Source organism: Larus michahellis, chromosome 10 (genome assembly GCF_964199755.1).
Source record: "Larus michahellis chromosome 10, bLarMic1.1, whole genome shotgun sequence".
Taxonomy (NCBI): Eukaryota; Metazoa; Chordata; class Aves; order Charadriiformes; family Laridae; genus Larus; species Larus michahellis.
In genome coordinates, this window is record NC_133905.1 from 20714113 (window position 1) to 20732600 (window position 18488).

Here is an 18488-nt window from a genome sequence, read left to right on the forward strand (position 1 = left end):
TTTTTGCTGGCTGAAGTGGACAGATGGAATCTTGAATAAAGAGCGTAATAACAGAAAATATCCACTATTTTGGCTAAATATATATGTACATAAAATGGGAGTAGAGAAATTTTAAGTAAAATTAACACATCCTTGCTTTGAAATGTGGAATATTTTGTTATGTGTGACTCCGGTGGGAAATTTTGTATGCTCTTTTGGCCTGTGGAAGTAAGACTCGTGAAGAAGTGTGCCTGCCTTTTTATGTCAGGATACCTGGGTCCTTGTTAACTGGTTGACTCCATAAACTCGTGCTGGAAATTTATCTAAATACAAGAGTCATCTGTCCTTGGTAGGAAAGTAATCGAACTGTCTTAAATTAATGTTTTGAGTACGATGGTTGAATGGTCCATGGTTAGCTTGGTCCCCTATGGATGGAAAGCTTTATGGCTTTTTATTTGTTGGAAATAAATCCAGCCTTTTTCATAAGTATATAAGTGTGCTACTAGTAGCACTATAAGTGTATCAAATAGTAAATATAATGTCCTATTCATATGAGAAGTATTCGGGGGAATGTAATTCTCTGAGCCTCTGGCACTTACCTCCAAACAGTACCCCCTATATTGTGTTTAGCTTTTACTGTTGAGAGCAAGTGTAATTGTAAAAGCCTGCTAAAATTGAAAATATTATGAATTTTGTTGCATTTTATCATGGTAATTTATACTTGTTTTCTTTTAAACAACTTGAGTCAGTTTGTGCCTTCTTTTTAAAAAAAAGTTACATTGCAACACCGAACACAGATAAATCAAGCTGTTTATTTTAACTTACTCTTTCCTTTTTGTTTGAAAATGCTTTTTATTTTTTAAGACAAACTTTTCCCTAAGCTCATCTGTTGAAGTCTGTTCTGTTCCTAAGAAGAAAAATGGACAGCAGTGGGAGAGAAGTGGAAAGAATAAAACCCCAAAGAGGCCAAAGCTGTTTCAGCGGTGACTGCAGCTGGGAAGCTCAAGGGCTGTGGGCAAAGCACATGGCGCATGGCCCAGCTCCTGAACCTCCATTTCACAGAATCACAGAATCTTAGTGGTTGGAAGGGACCTTTGAGATCATCGAGTCCAACCACATTAAAAAAAAAAAAAAAAAAAAAGCACCCACCAACTAAACTCCACACCCACAACCCCACACACAACACCCCACCACAAACCAATAATCTTGGGCACTAGAGCATGCCCTGAAGAGCCATGTCTACACGTTTCTTAAATACCTCCAGGGATGGTGACTCCACCACCTCCCTGGGCAGGCTGTTCCAGTGCCTGACCACTCTTTCAGTAAAGTAATTCTTCCTAATATCTAATCTAAATCTCCCCTGCCGCAGCTTCAGACCATTTCCTCTGGTCCTGTCATTATTCACCTGGGAGAAGAGGCCAACCCCTGCCTCTCTACAGTTTCCTTTCAGGTAGCTGTAGAGGGCAATGAGGTCTCCCCTCGGCCTCCTCTTCTCCAAACTAAACATGCCCAGCTCCCTCAGCCTCTCCTCATAGGACTTGTTCTCCAGACCCCTCACCCGCTTGGTGGCTCTCCTCTGGGCACGCTCCAGCATTTCAATGTCTTTCCTGTAGTGAGGGGCCCAAAACTGAACACAGCACTCGAGGTGAGGCCTCACCAGTGCCCAGTACAGAGGCACGATCACTTCCCTAGTCCTGCTGGCCACGCTATTCCTGATACAAGCCAGGATGCTATTGGCCTTCTTGGCCACGTGGGCACACTGCTGGCTCATGTTAAGCTGGCCGTCCACCAGCACCCCCAGGTCCTTTTCTGCCAGGCAGCATTCCAGCCACTCTTCCCCAAGCCCGTAGCGTTGCCTGGGGTTGTTGTGACCAAAATGCAGGACCCGGCACTTGGCCTTATTAAACCTCATCCCATTGGCCTTGGCCCATCGATCCGGCCTGTCCAGGTCCCTCTGTAAAGCCTTCCTACCCTCAAGCAGATCAACACTCCCACCTAGTTTGGTGGCAATTTCACACCCCAGCTCCCCTCTTCTGGCCGAGGACAAATCAGGGCTCGTGAGTGTTGTCTTTGTGTAGCCTGTCCATGGAAGCAAAACTCACCAGCAGCATGCTGCTCCTGGGCAGGTCTCACTCTGTGAAACTGGTCCTAGCTAAGTATCGTGAATAGGGATGTTTCCCAGTTACCAGATGTAAATTATAATGGAGTTACAGAAAAGTAAGTGACTTTTGGTGGAAGCCTTTCTTGGCTTTCCAGTGCTTTTCAGGTGGAGTTTCTAGTGATGTTAGAGCTGTTTGCTGCTTGAAAAAGCAGCTACTCAGATATTTTTTTTTTTTTGTAACCCTATTAGAAGCTGGAGAAATGGCTTTTGTGGTACTGTTGTAGATGTCTGAACAGTCTTCTTCAGTTCAAGCAGTAAATAAAGCGAGATTGCAAAACAAAACATTGCTTATGTTGCACATTATATCTACTGAAGTACCTGTGAGTGGAGCTTTTTTCATGGCTCAGTAACTGAAGAAATGGTGACAGCAACGGGTAAAAACTTTGAGTTGTATCTGGAGGCATCCACATGGGGAAACCTAGAGTAATGATTGATGCCAGTACCTATAAGTAATAGGTAATACCTATTAATACCGACATAAGCAGTGTTTGTATTGGTTCTAATCTGCTTTGTGGACAGCTGTTGATTACAGGGTTTTTACTTGCTGGAAGTCTGATATATTTCTACCTTTGCAAACAGTTACTGAAAAGTAGTGCTAATGTTTTGCCAACTTTTATTTGTTGTCTCACTTCTCCTTGTTGGAAGGAATAGTAATCATGATTTATATTGCTTTACAGCTTCATTAGTTTGGCATTTGGGTGCTTGTTGTGTAAAGTCAAATATTTGGCATCAGTTGGAATTTACATAATCCTGATGCATTTTCATCATACGATCATCACTGAACTGATGAGGTATATGTTTCTGAGCATTCTGGGGAAGACTTTGGAAGATTCTCATGCACTAGTCTAGGCCTTATTTGTGCTCGCTGAAGCCACTGAGGATCTACGTGTTGATGATCTCAAGTGAGGGCCAGAAATCTCACAATTTAATACATCACTCAAAATTAATTACATCACATCTCACATGATTTAATACATCTGCATTTATTCTGTGAATGACACGTTTTACAAAAAAGTTATTTAAGATCTCCAAAACACTTTATGAATTGTATTTTTGCATGTATTTCCATTTAATATGTCTAATCTCTGGTACAATTGAAATCATGTTACATTTTCTCTAGTTGATGGCAGTGGTTTTATTCCCTTGGTTCCCCCTTCCATTTTCTCTTGTCAAAAGGCACACTTTATCAGAGGAGGGAGATAAATATAGTACAGTGTTATAACCTTTAAAACAGTCTTATTTTGTGTCTGTATTTCCTCAAGAATTTGTTCACGTGCTTAGAAATGATCTTGAAAAATCAATTTATTCTAACTATGTACTCTTTATTCTATGTATTTCCCCTGTGAAGAAACACAGTAAAACCGAAAATCTCTAATCCATAATAAGGGATTTTTTTATTATTATAATTTTTTAAACTTTGAAAATTGACAGAGGTTAGCAAAACCTCTTGTCACAGAAAACTTCAGCTGAAATGTATTCTAATAGTTCTGAAAATACTGGTGACTACTGCGTGTCTTTGGTAGGTAGGTATCAGGAGACAAAGCTAGCATGAGCATCCTTTAAGCTACTGTCCTGGGGAATAAACTTGACTTTGCCGCTGGTTGGCTGCCTTTTTGCAATATAGAAACTTCTGGCAGGCTGCATTTTCTGTTTGCACATGCTCCTTGATCCTGCCCATAGAACTGCCGACCGCTGAGGAGAAGCAGTGCAGCCGGCCGAGTTCTGGCCTCGGGGAACATGCCAGGAACATGCCTCCTGAGGCCATAATGCGTTTTGAGGGCAGGGTAGACAGGAGATGGAGTGGGAGCCTTCATAAAAGGCATGGAGCCTCCTCTGCTCCTGGATCCTATAGATAAGCGGGCTGGAAGCAACGCTGTTGGTTGCACGGTGCTTTTGGTGGCAGGTGATGAGTCCCCAGAGGGAGATCCTGCCAGCGCCGCGTTGCTGTAGGACGAGGTGTGGCGGCACGTCGAGGCCTGGCCAGGAGAAGCCAGTTTGTCACCGCAGAATTTTTCTGGATCGGTGTGTGGGTGGCTTCCTGCTGGAGCTGAAGAGCTGTCAGCGTTGCCTTTTTGTGACAATAGTGTGGGGGAAAGCTATGCAGGAGAAGTCTTGGAGAGCTAAGAAATGTTTTAAAATACTTACTGCTTTTCCTTCATGCTTCACTGAAAGACCACTGTTTTGCCTTTAATCGAGGAGAGATTATAATCACTTGGTTTTTAAAAAGAGTATTTGGTGTTGTGCTCCAGTGAATTCCTTTGTGAGGAGCTTGCAGGGAATAGTCCTAGGCACGTTAAAGTACTGGTAACAAAACAATATTTCTCCAAACAGCGCGTGTAAGCATTCTTTCAGAAGTCCAGCCACAGACGGTAAAAGGAATAGTTTAGGAATAGAGCTAGCTGTCAGCCACAAGAAAAATTTTCACTGGCATCTCATTGTTACATTTTAATTGATAAAATGGCCTGTTGTCTGCTTTGTAATCAGAAGAACTCATCTTGAACCACTTTGTTATGTGTCTTGAAAATAATTTCTGTATTTTAGCTAATCAAAGAAAATTTAATTGATTGCTGCTTTTGAGTCATAGGCATTAATAAACAGGCAAAGCATAACACGTCTTGCATAAAAAGCCAACGGATTAATTTACAGAGGAATCTGTGTCAGATGCTTCTTGCCGTACATAATGTCTTAGTGTGAGGATGTACAAAATTTTTGCAAATTGTCATTAAGGTCCTATCATTATTCACATACTCCAAAATTATCTTGGTTTTTACTGTTGTTATTATTGAGCAAACTGCTGCTCTAAAGAAACTGTAAAAGTTGCAAGATCAGAGGAAGTATTGAGGAATATCTAATCTTCTGCAAATTTTTCTATCTTTCTACAACAGTAAATACCACTTTATCAGGATTATAATCTTATTCCTTGTGAGAATTGTTGCTCTGAATTAGACCAGAAATAATGTAAGAATAATTCTGCCTATACTACTTTGGAACTTCATTGCGCAATTTTCAGTCGGCCCTGACCAAATATTTTTTTGTTGGTGCCATCAAGGCAGAAAAAAGAAGGGAAGGAAAGGAAAAAGGAAAGATGGTGACATCTAGGTATTATGCTTCTAGTTGAGGGTAGAGATGATTCATCAGGCTTATTTCCTTTCATCTGCACTGTTTTTCTGATCTGTATCAAGAAAACTCTGGAACTCTTCCTTTAGAAATAGAGAAAACAACAACAATAAACAACAAATATTAAGGGAGGTGGTTAAATTCTGATAACTCCAGGAACTCTGATTGAGATTGTTGCTAAAGACAGACAGTTCGACAATCTTTTTCTTGTCCTCATAGGCTTTGCCTGTGATATTTGTTTATTTTCCTGATAAGTATATATCCGCTTATAAACTTCATGCCAGAATTCTTGTTAATAATTGCCTGAATGTGCTGCAGAAACAATGCTTGTTCCCTTCAAAGAGGGGAAATTCTTTTTTTCTCCTTGAACTAGAGGGGTCAAAATCAGCCAACACACAATGGAAAGCTATATTGGAACTGCATTTGTATATGACAGTTACTATATTTATAACCTGGAAGAGAATGATAATACTCCTTTGGCCAGCAGCGTGCGTTATCATGCTGATGAAAATGGCATGTATCTGTGTGTTTCATTTCTCCATCCTTTCATTTCTGAAGGAGCTCTAGTATATTAGCAGTCTTTAATGTTCAGGGTTTCATGATGCCTCTGGACAGCAATTTAATTGGTGCAAATGCTCTGGCAGCCTATATTTATTTTTACTTTTTTTTTTTCTTCTGTAAGAGCAATATGGGACTACAGTCACAAGATACCTTGCAATAGTTCAAGTTGTCGCACGTGTAATTAATAATAATTTGTAATGAATAATTATGTGGATGGCTACTGTAAGTGATGGGAAAACCAGATATGACAACTCCATTGAACTTAGTTTAAGAAAATGCTGGAAGGCATCATTGCATAAATAATCTTTCTTGGAAATGGTGTCACCATACTTTTCTGGTGCTTTGGAAAACCTTAACAGAGAAAACAAATGATTTGCAGGTAAAACTTTGTCAGAAAAACAGTTTAACCACAATTGTGTGAACAGGGAGGTGTAAATTCTTTCTCAAATCCGGATTGTTTGGTTGCACCTCATGGATGCTCAGATTAGTTTCTAGGAACTCTTTTAATCACTCCTTCAGTGATCCTAAGGTTTTGGTCCAGGCAGGAATCTTCTTTTGATGAATAAACCTCCAGTGAACCCCCCCGTTATCTCTACACTGCAAGTGGGATGGTAAGCAGGGGCAGCCGAGCTGCCTCCAGAACCAGCAGTAACACAGTTTTGTTACTGAGCATGAATTACTCTGGAACAGCACTAGGGAAGCGTGTCTGTCCTTTTACTGGGACTCGAGCTCGGATCTTCCCGTAGCGCTGCGCTGTGCCCAGCAGGCAGGCGCTCGTACCCTACCTGCCACCGATCTACGTGGATAAAGTTAAAAGAAGGTGTGTTAAAGCACGGCTTGAAATGCTGGGGGTGCTTCTAGTTTTCTAAATTCACAGTAAGATGCTTACGGTCAGGATCTGCCTGCCTGGCAAACTGATGTAATTTCAGTGTTTTATAGCTTTTTCCTGTGAGAAGATCTTTAGCTAAACTGCAGGTTAACCCTCGTCGGCCCTTGCCTATGGATATGACCCTTATACAGCAGGGTTCACGCTCTGCTAGCCAGCAAAACTAAATGAGAGCAGAGTTACAGCCCTTTTTCTTCTGAGGGTTGTCGTCAGGTGTACGCACAGTTTTCTTCAGTGGCTGAGAGAGATTCTCTGAAACGGAGTAAGGTTATTTTCGGATGCACGTCAGCTGAGAATCTTCCCGGTGACATTCAGGTAAAAAAGAAGCAGAAAGAAGCACAAAAAAGAAAATTCCTGTTATCCTTTAATATTTGAAAAAATAGTAGTGTGATGAAATTTCACTAATAGCATAGCCCATCCTATGATGCAGTCAGAATCACAGATGTCCTTGCAAACATCTGGTATAACAGCAAGCAGGGCGGTAGATTAAACCTATTTTCTCTGTATTACTAAAAAGGTTAACAGTCTTGCTAGACAGTTGGGTGGGTTTAACATTAAGGTTGATTCATCTTTCTTACATGAAGGTTTGCAGTACTATGAGCTTTTGAGATACGTCCCTGTTCAGCATTTAAGCACACACTGAACCACTGTGGTAAACTTATTGCAGTCCTTTATACTAAAAGAAGGTTGTAGAAATGAGTCCTTTCTGTATACATGGAGCAGTCTGGCGGCGTTCTTCGTTGCAGTGTCATAAATGTATTTACAATAAATTTGGCTAGCATAGATTCTAAATGCATCTTTTTTCCCTTGGGAGGGGACAAGAGAGTGATGTATTCCTAAGGAAATCTTTGAAGCTCCTGATGAAATGTACTTCAGTCGGCAACATTTGGGGGAGGGTAACATCTTTCCCCCTTGTTTTAATTCTCCCTTAAATGTGGATTTCAATGAAAAACCTTGAAAAATGCTTTTGACTAGATTATTATCAAAATACTTCATAATTATCCTTTTTTTTTTTCCTTTTTCTTCAGCCGGTCATTTATATTCTGCACAGACTAGAATAGCACTGTGGGGGGAGCACTTAAATAGGAAGAAGATATTTGTCATCTGTCACACTCTGAAATTAAACTTTTGATATCGAGTTATTGCCTTAGAAATAACTTCAAAAAATTTTCATGCAGAGAAAAGTACATGGTGGGGGAAGCTGTTGAACAAGTTATGTAATAACACTGGGTTAAATCCTCTGTAAGTGAGCAGAGTCTTTTAAAATATTTCTTCATGAATAAATTAAAAAAAAAAATCCATACAATTAAAATTCCAATGATTCCTTGACCACTTAACGTGGATTTTTTTCTTTTAACAAAATCACAGAGGGTAGGCTGAGGTTCCCAGAGCTGCTGCAGAGATTTCTAATGAGAAATTGATATCCAGTTTTGTTAGATGGCTTTGAAAATTCTTGTTGTACATTTACATATATTAAGAAAGTAGAAAGGAGAGAAAGGGGCCATGTCTAAGGAGAACATTTTATAGTGAGGGAAGTAAAGCTCAAAAGTACCAATGGCAATTGTACAAAGAGTAAGTTAGGAGGAATATATAATTTAATAATGGCTACAGTGGAGAGTATTTGGACTTTAGCATGATCCTTCTGTTTTGTGGATAGAGGTTGAAAAATTATAAATGAGATGAAACAAAGGAGTGGCTTATCCACAGGGTTGGGATAGTAGAACCGTTCCTAGCTGATGAGTTTAAGACTACTGAGGGAGAACGGTGGACTCCTCTTTTCCACAACCGGTTTTGTTACAAAGACAGTATCTGTTGAGTGGCTGTGTTCATTAAACCTGTCATTTGTTGAGGTAAGTGAGCAACTTGTGGTTTGGTTTTTTTTTTTTTTTTTTTTTTTTTTTTGCTAAATCAGGTTGCTTGCTTTGTGGTTTTGCTTATGCCCCGTTGGCAGCCTCTGGTGTCGTGCAGAAGGCTTGGAGGCATTGCTCTTGCATAACCCACTGCACAACAAACGTATTTTCTTGTTCTCTGCGTTGATATATATTATTTTTTTTTTTGTCTGCTGCAAGCTGCAAGTACGTCTGTCTTATTTGTAGCCGTCGTAGCCTATGGTCATGTCATTTCTTCCCCCAAAATGTTTACAAATTCTTTTGTTGTGTTTTTTTTGTTTTTTTCCTCCTTTTGGCACATAGTGGATAGCAGGTTTCATTTAGCATAATGAGACATGTGGTGTGAATGTGTCCGTGCTGTCACAGGGTAAGGACGCCTTGCAGCAGAGGTAGATGGCAGTAGCTAGCAACATGCGGATTCTCCATCTGATTCCCTTTTTGCCTGCAGTTAGCCATGCGGAAGCTGGCTACTGTGCTCTTTGCTGGCTGGACGCCCGCTCGACACATGGGCAGCACTGGAAGTAGCCAAGAAGCCTTACATGCCTAAGAAATGTGTGACTTCTAGCTGGGAATGCCTGAAAAGCAACATTTTGTTAGTCATTGACTCGTGCTTTCAGAAATAAGAAAATGCGCTTTTTTCTAATAAAAAGTTATTTTTCAAATATTAATTACGTTTTTTGAGACTTTATAAGAGGTGAATCTCATTACTTTTTGAACTAGTTTCTATAGGGTGTTTATCGTACAGCCTTAAACGGTCTAGAAATGTTACTGGATCACTGAACTGATCTCTGCGAGAAAACAATCGAGTATCTATGTTGAATACAGCTGTAAAGCTCTATGATATAATTACATAGTTGTTACCATCTGAGGATTGTTCTAGCCCATGTAGTCTTCTAGAATCAGAGAAACAAATTCTTAAAGGAATTAGTAACACTCCAATTTATGAAGTGCTGGTAAATACAAACAGTGAAGGTGTTTGCATATCAGCTGGGTCATAATTGTTTTATTTTCTTTGTCTAATATGTCTGTGGTAAAGATGATACTATGCCTTTTCAGCTACTAAATGGTCTTATAACCAAAACCATTTCAGAAGAACAAAAGTTCGACCTCTTGGCATATGAGTAATGTTGAGGCAAATGAAGGTCAGACATCACCTTGAATCTTTTGAAATATACGGGTCTGATTCCAATACTTAAAATTTGAAGTACTAATTTCATTATTTATTTTAAAACTGAATACCTCAGGGGAACAAAGAGGTGTACCTCTTAAAAGACCCTTACCTGATCTTTTTTCCTGTTTTAAATCTGCAATAGATGGCCTTTGAATAAAACAGATAATACAGATTAATGTCTTAGACCACTAACCATACCAAGTACATATAGGTCACCAAGTAAATGCACTACTGTACCTAATGAGATTTTAACTTCAAATTCATCTGGATCTATTGCATGATTCAGGTAAAGTTGTCCATTCATATTTGTTGCCTTAAATTAACATAGAGAATACTCATTGTATGAAATACTTGTGTATATAAATATGTTGTAGACTGAAGTCGGTATTTGTTTCTTAGGTGTTGAATGCCTGTTTATTATTCTGACTCTGCATCTTTAAAATAAAGACAAGGTAAAAAAAATATAGGAAAGAAAAAAGAAGAGAACCCAACCAACCAAACAAGTGTTTGGGGGCAATGTTTGTAGCTCACACTTCTAGCTAGGTCTTGTCTGAGAGACAGAACAACTTCTTTAGAAGAACACCCTTGACTCATATAATAGAACAAGGAAACCTGTCCCTTGCTGCTTTTTCAGTTCGTCATCTGATGAGAGACGACAGTAGATGTACCACAGCCACTGAGAGGCTTTACTGCCTGTCTTTTTGACATACTGAGTTAACACGTAGGCTGTCAGTTTTGTTTTGTAATGCTATAATTACTTATACTGAAATCCCGAGGAATTATAAGAAGGATGAGATGCATTTCACATTGTAAGCTAAACTTGGAATAATACTATGTTTATGGAAGGTGGGAACAATTGAAGGTGTAGCGAAAGTCTGTACCACTATTGCAGGGGGGTGGTGGTGGAGGACAAAACGCCTCACAATAACCATTTAATTAAAAAAAGGAGTAATTTTTCCTCCTTCCATGGTAATGTATTTTCCAAGCGTCAGCGTAGTTTGTTTTACCATTGTCTTCCCTGACTTGCAAATGTTGTGGTTTCGTTTCTCTACCAGCTTGAATTACAGGTGCACGGTTCATTATGGAATTTTTGCTAATGCCACAGCCCTCAGCCTGTATATATTATATGCTAGGGCGTCGGCTTTAGAAAAGTGGCATGTTGCTTTACCAACTCTAGAGTTTCACTCATTCAGTATTCAAACATTAGTAAACTTTGACCTAGGGCACAAGAGCCAAATGGAGCTGGGTTTTGAGGCCTCTTCCCTGCAGCAGATGGAGGCGCTGCCCAGCAGGCTGCCTTTCCTCCCAGGCCCTGGTCGTCTGTTATCCCAGCTTCACCCAAAGCTCTGCCTTCTTTCAGATTAACAAAGGCATTATGCCTGATTCAAAACCTACACCCGTTATAACTTTTAGCAAATTCAATTTACTATGTTTATCTTAATAGATGTTTCTGTGTAGCAGCAACATTGTAGGATATTTAGACGTAAAGTAGAAAGAAATTCAGTGATGCTGCAGTGAGCATATCTTAACTGGAATTTGTTGTAAAATGAAAAATACAAAACAACTTTGATCTAAGCTACAGTGTAAATTTTGGCTTTGTTCGGTATCATGCCAAATACTGATGTCATCTTTCTAATTTTGTTAAAGTTTTTGTCTTTACGAAGATCATTCTCTACATTTATATAAATATGTAATGGTGGACAATGTATTTTTCAGCCTGATCCTTGTGGATTTATGCATCAAAGAAAGAATCTCTTATTATAGCCTTTGCAAATTCATATAAGCTCTCTTTTGTGAGCTACATGTACATGCTTTGTCCATTGGCTGTACAGGAGTAAATCAAATAAAGGAAATAATGGAAAATCTTAACTGTCAGATGGCAAGAGTGCACATATTGAGTAGTGGAAAATACTGCAAGTGGAAAAGCTCTTTTTAGGTGTTGGAATAATTGTATGTTGCTTCAAGCACACGACTAGAACTGTTTAAACAGTTATTAAAGAATGTTGCCAGATCTTATCACTGCAGTCATGCATATAGATCAGTGATCCCCGTGCAGCACTACAAAATGTGTGAATGAAGTACGCTTACTAAAAATAAACCTATTGAGTGCTATTCCTAAATTGCCATAGAATACTGGATAAATTGTACAATTTTAGCAGTAGAAAATCATCTCCAAGACCGAATTAAAAAGTGCGTCTAACTGCAACATTACAAGTGAGTTTAAGAGATGGTAAAATAGTTGCAGTCCTTCTTTGTTTGCGTGAGTGTTCATCAGTGTTTTAAAAAAGACAAACAAACAACAGACAAATAAGACCCCATCGAACAAAACCCCCATGGCAGCACTTACGGCAGGATGACACTAGTGAGCTGAGGAGAGGCCAGGGCTGGTGTGGAGCAGTGAGTGAAGGGGCATGCAGAGCCTGTGTCCGCAGCCTTCCAAGAGGGCACCGTGCAATATTTTACGGATTTCACTTGGCATCAGTAAGTCTGCAATTGATATATCTCTGAGTATCTCCAGCCAGTCTTTTATCACCATCAGATTAGTTCATTAAATTTGGAGCCGGTTTAGTTCTGCTTTTTCCTCATTTGTGAGAAGAATTGATGCGCTGTGATTGTGTGGGAACACCTGTAAGGGGTACAGTTCTTGGAGCAGGCCGGAGGAGATTGGAACTGCTATGACTTACGTTGTAAAGCCACTTAAGCTGCCCAGAATATAAAGAGAGGCATCTGTGGTTTGTTGTTTGTGGTTTTTTTAATGATAATGGGAAAAAAAAAAAGGTTCTCAAGACACTTGGCAGCAGGGGAGCATCCCAGAGCTGCTTCAAAGACCGAAGAACCTTTTCTTTCCCTGTCCTCCCCTTTTCAAAGAATCCTTTAATACTTAATCAAATTTCTCTTGTACCCTTGTACAGAATCTATTTCCTTCCTCATAAGAAACTGGTTTGTTGATGGAGCGTCTGCCATTGCCACCTCTGTGACTCTTCCACATTTTTAGGATATTGAATAAATGGGAACTTACATCAGTTTCTTTATAGTTCAGTCTTCAGTTTGACTTGGGAAGGTGGAACCTTTCCCTCATGAAAAACAGTCTTTAAAATCAATCAACTACTTTTTTCTCTAGCAAATTCTTTGATTATTGGGCTTTTTTATGGTTATTCATATTTTCACCCAATGGTAGCAAGTGAATGATTGCAGGCGTACTGAATTTCTGCTCTGGCAAGGGTTTAAGCTGTTTAGGGAAACAAATGAAGCACAAAGGTTTTTATTTAACAATAAATTTTATATGAATCTAATTTTTTTCATGAGTGACTGGCTTTCTCAGATCAAGCTCCTTTACAGGAAATTTTACAGGAATATGCAGTACCTTTAACAACTACAACTTTTCCAAAACTCTTGGAATGCCAGATGAAAGCATAAAGAACTACTGATTTGATGGAGCCTTAAGCAATCCCCTGATCAAAGCAACAGTGCATATTAAAACTAGCATTGATTACTCTGGGACGGTTTTATAAGCCTGGTCTATGGTTTTGTTACCTTTCCCAGGCTGAAGATGTCGAGTCTTTATAGAGTCAGAGAAATACGGTTGAGAACACTGATCAGATGTTTATTTGCATTGCCAATTTATGCAGAAGATGGACTGCTTCTGCTTAGCTCCAGAACTGTGCACACAATTTGAAATAATAGAGCTCTAGTTTTCAGCCATCTCCATCTATTTCCTTGATGGGAAATCTCTGGAATAAATGCGGAAAAGGGATGTTGGTATCCTGGGCAGTGGAGCAAGGTGTTTGACTTGGAACTACTGCAAGTACTTCTGTTGGCATAGAATGAACGAAAGATATTTTGATCACTTGTAGTAATTAGATTCCGTGGCACTTCCATCAAGTGGGTTAGCTTTTTTTCTTGTCTGGATTTCAGTTTCATTTCTGATGTGTCTCTTACCTAACTTGGCCTCGACTCTCAAATAAGCTGTATTGTCCTTTTAATTTCTGACCTCAACAGGTGTGTGGTGCTCACAGTGACACTCAGACTCAAAGAATTGCTTTTGGGCTTTTAGTAGCATGATGTACGTTCAGTCCGTGTTATGTTCCGATAGTGCTCTGAAAAGTTGAAAGATAAATTGATATTGAATGTGTCTATTCTGGCACTCTTAGAAGGCTGTCACTGCTGTGTAACTGCATAAAGCTCCCAGCCCAGCGCAACAGGCTGACTGGTGGTGAGAGGGTACGTTTAACAAGATGGTTACCAAATTGTCCTGAAAAATATGATACGCACACAGTATTATGTCTCTGCTTAAAATTATCTCTAGAAGGTTTTTAAATAGATTCTTTGTTGAAAATTTAGTAATCCTGTAGTTAGATTTGTGAACCAAAGAGGTATCTTGATGTAATTCTTGGAAGAATTATTTGTTTTCATCTCCTGCAAAAGTAACTGAGTAAAACATTCATATCCCCTGATTCATGTGTATATTTGTTTACTAGACATTTTTCCCTTCAAAACATTTGATTCTAAGAAAAACTGAGGCTATCAGTTCTATTTAACACTTACAGACCTCAGTGATACTACAGAATAACTATAAATTGCAATAGGTGTAATAGCTGTTACGTGCATTATTATCATCTTGATTTTTTTTGGAATTGGAGAATTTTTAATGCCTCAATTATATTGGAGAATGAGTTAAAACTTTTTTTTAAAGACTCACTTTTAAGTTTGCAATTGTGGAGTAATACAGAAAAGATGAGGTTAATTTTATTACTTGTGCAATAAAACCATTTTGATCTAAATGAAACCAGATGCTTTAAAGTGGTTGGACTGCTTTTTTCCCTGATTCTACATTCATTGTATCTAGTCATAATTTATATTTCCAAAATTGAAATCATTTATTCTTTATTTTTATTAGGGCTTGCATGCTGTGGCACAAAGATTGCGTCACCCTGTGCGCTGTGTTCATGGTAAGCCTTATTTCATCATTGTTAAGTTATACACGTTATCGTTCCGGGGGATATTATGTTAGTTTGTCAGTCTGTCATTTGAAATGATCATAAACACACTGCCCTGACTGTAGTCTTTACCTTTTGTACTGAATTAGTGACAAATTTCCAGTTTTGTACAACATCCAGTGCAAAATTAGTTTTAAAAATCTCTGAAGAATTTGATAATGGCCTCAAAGTTTCATTGGTTATGTTAAAAAGTGCAGCCAGCACAGGCCGGGGACATTTCTGTAGTTGAAGTAAAGCAGTAGCATCCTCATTCGTGACTGGTCCCCCCGTGACAGGGGGACGCAAACAGTAACACAAAAGGCCCAGCCTGGGGTCCAGGAAATCCCATTCTGTCCAGGCTTCATGTCTTCAGGCCCTTTATCTGTGCTAAGTAGTTCTCCATGGTAGCCAACTTCTTGGCACTTCTTAAAATAACTCGGTTAAAAATATTCCATAAACTCATTTTGTATAGGCAAAATAAGCCCCTGTGCTCCTCCAAAGCAGCACACGTTTCTTCTGTTCCCCTTCTCCTCCAAACATTAGCAAATTACCACTTTTATTATGGATAGGACATGAAAATAAACCAGCTTTTGGAATTAATCACATTTATCATGTTTATCAAATGGTTCCCAACTATGGTCTGTTCTCTTTTTGAGCTGTTAAGTAGAAAACACCTTCTGTAATTCTGGGTTTACTGATCCGTATTTTTAAATTCGTTATTTTTCCTCATGCTTTTTACTGGAAGTAGCTTGAATCCTCATGTGGTTCCACCCCCTCTTTTTCTTTCTGTTTTTTTTTTTTTTTTTCCCCCTTCCGCCCTCATAAGTTCTCCGTTACCTGCCAGAGGATGTCTGTGCTACTCGGTGACTTCTGCCTCTGAGACCAGAAGTTACTAAACAGCTTTCCCTAGCTGAGGGGATTAGAGATGTCGGAGTGGCCAAGGCTTTAAAGGACACACTCGTTTAATCTTCTTCCCTAGTTCGCTTAAGTTCAGTCAGTCATTGAAAATCTGCCTTATTAAACTGTCAAGGTAATCAATAGACACGTTCAGTTAAGCTGCTGCTTGGTATTTCTGAGAGTCCAGTCACATTTATAAGTGTACTGCTGCTTCCTGAATAAAAATATTTAATCCTAGCATATTCATTGGCTTCTTAATAAGTACACTTACCCGTGGGAATCGCTTGCCTTGCAGGGCCTTGAACAGCCAACGGTGAAGGTTTATGTGCATCTTTGCAGATCGTGACCAAGGACAAGCCCTTGCTCAATTTCATAGCACATTTAATTACTCATCACACTGGAGTAGGAGTTAATGCAAGAACAAAAGCTTAACATCTGTCAGGTCTTTTAATGCCAAAGTGCCTATATTTCCAGATTTTGGTTTGTTTTATACAGTTTCTCCCTCATTTAGCAACTTTTCCATGTGATGCATGAGTCTTTTCCATAGTCTCCTGTACAACATAGTGGTATTTGGAGCAGTTCTACTATTTTGCTGGTGCTTGCTAGATGTTTGGAACATCTGTGAGGATCTTAGCACTGTGTCTGCCGATTGATTAATCTGGGAAGGCCAGAAACACAGTTAATGGCTCTATTAATAATTTCACTCTCTTATATTCTCAGTTGTGAAATACTGGACCAATATTTTGTGCTCTAAGGTGTGGTAAGTGTCTTTCATTTTAGTGTCCACCTAGCGGTAATCCACAGCAAGCTTTGGTGATGTTCTCTAAAGCAGCGGTTCATAATTTTTCTTTCCACAATTACTGAACAAGGCCCCAAGCTCGGCATTGCTTAGCCAAAATAGTCTTACAACAAATACAAGAAACCATTGTAATCTCAAGGGCTTAAGGTTACATTTTATTAATGCAGATTGTTTTTATGAGTAAGGCAAGTCTGATGGTATTATTATCAGTCTAATTTTTTTGAACACATTTTGTCAAGGCTAGCACAAAACCCCAGATAAACTGGAGTATAACTTTTCTGATTTTGATGGGAAAACTCATTCTATGCTGTCCAATCTCTCTTTAATGGTTTTGAGGGGGAGAAAATGATGATTAAAGCAGAGTATTGAAAATTCTGCACGCAAAATACGTGGTGAAAAGGAATTACAAATCTAGTGTCAAAAAATCTGCAGTCAGATAAAATTGTTTGGTGCTTCCTTTTGTTTCTAATTTATATTCATAAAAAAGTAGGAAAAAATAGCAATTGGAGAGATTAATCAAAGCTATCAGTACAACAAGAAAACCAATTTACAGTTCATACTTTCAGAATTACCACAGTGCAACTTTTGTATTTGTAGTATATTTGCAAAAAATTCTGTCCTGTATGAAGCCGTGGTGCAAACATAAACAAATTGCCTGTCAGTTGTGAATCGAGAGTAAGTCACACATCTAGAGTCATAAATACACAGTTAATCTTCTATTATCTAAAATATGTCAACTATAGATGATGCTAAACTTTTTTTTCAGTTGACATGCTTGTAATATGGTATCAAACTACTGAGCTTTCTTTGTAGAGTCCCCAGTTTATTTGCAGATCCCCATGGTACTCTAAATTGAACCTGCCGTTATTATTCACCTTTGATGTATGGCTGCTCTGATTAATGTGGTTTGGGCATTGCAATTACTTTGAATCATTTGTCATCTTTTATCTGCTGTAATGTAATTTTTATTAGAATTCTCTTGAAGAATGCAGTTTATATTACTGATTAGAGCAGGAATTAAACATTGGAGAGTGCGGGGAGTTGTTCCTGCATTTAGTAGTACGACCCTTACTGTCTGCCTGCCTTATATCCCAGAAACGCTTCTTGCGGCAAGATGTTTTTTTAATTGACCTTTTAAAAAATACTATGTATAAATAAGAGTCGTGTAACTTCTGCAGAGATGGGTCTTTTGATTGCAGGTGTTCATAATTAGATTAACTTATGAAGTAGATCAAGCCAATGAAGGAGGATGACGGAGAGCTTATCAAATTAGCTAAGTAGAGCAATTAATCACGACAGACCTTAACTGTTTTGTTTCTTTTTTTAATCATCATCGTGTGCAGTGTGCGGTGTTTTTCAGCTTCCATTAACGAAGGCATTTAATATGAAGCTGCATTTGGTGAGACACTTTCCTTGTTGCCTCCTTGTGACATGCGTGTCTTGGATAGTGTCAGTGGTGGTACGGAGCAGTGCCACAAACGCTGTGCCGCTTTGAGAAACCCGCCGACATTCCCAGTGCACAGAGCAGAGTCCTTCTATACAATGACTTGTGAATTAAAAGAAAAGAAAAAAAAAAAAAAAGAGTACAGTATTCTCTGGGAAAATATCTGGGATCTGCCCTAAATTCCTGTATCCAGATAGTGCGGTCCTGCCTACTGGTGTGCTTGCTCACTTCTGTTGTGTATTTACACCAGTAGGTCTAAATGGCATAAATTCTCATCAAAGATAGTACTATATACATTCAGTAATAAGTATAGTATTGGTATAAGCCAGGAAAAAAGTAATTTTTGGTTTTCATTATTCATAAGTTTTTCTACGCTGGACTCTTAACAATGGACTGATTTAACTCCCACATAATTTTTAAATTATTATTATAGACAGAGAAGAGTATTTTTTTGGTGTATTATCCTCTCCAGTACAAACATCATGCAGGGTGGACATGATATTTTATCTAAACAATAACTTGGCAGTGAAAGTGTTCAGTAGGCAGCTCTTCAGAAACCTCTGTGATAACAGTTAGCCATTGAGGTGTCCTTAAAATGATGCTTTTAA

General features: G+C 38.9%; 1 protein-coding gene across 22 annotated transcripts in view; it reads left to right on the forward strand.

Moving 5' to 3' along the window:
* Window positions 1–18488, forward strand: part of ATP2B2 (ATPase plasma membrane Ca2+ transporting 2) — a 429829-nt gene that overhangs the window by 95924 nt on the left and 315417 nt on the right. For 16 of the 22 annotated variants that reach the window (XM_074602513.1, XM_074602506.1, XM_074602514.1 and 13 more), the window contains exon 2: window positions 14662–14713. The exons of 4 other annotated variants lie outside the window; for them this stretch is intronic. The gene's annotated coding sequence lies outside the window, so the exon portion shown is untranslated. Of the gene's footprint in view, window positions 1–8053; window positions 8555–14661; window positions 14714–18488 lie in introns of those variants that run through there. 2 more of the 22 variants (XM_074602518.1, XM_074602497.1) reach the window with 2 other exon arrangements.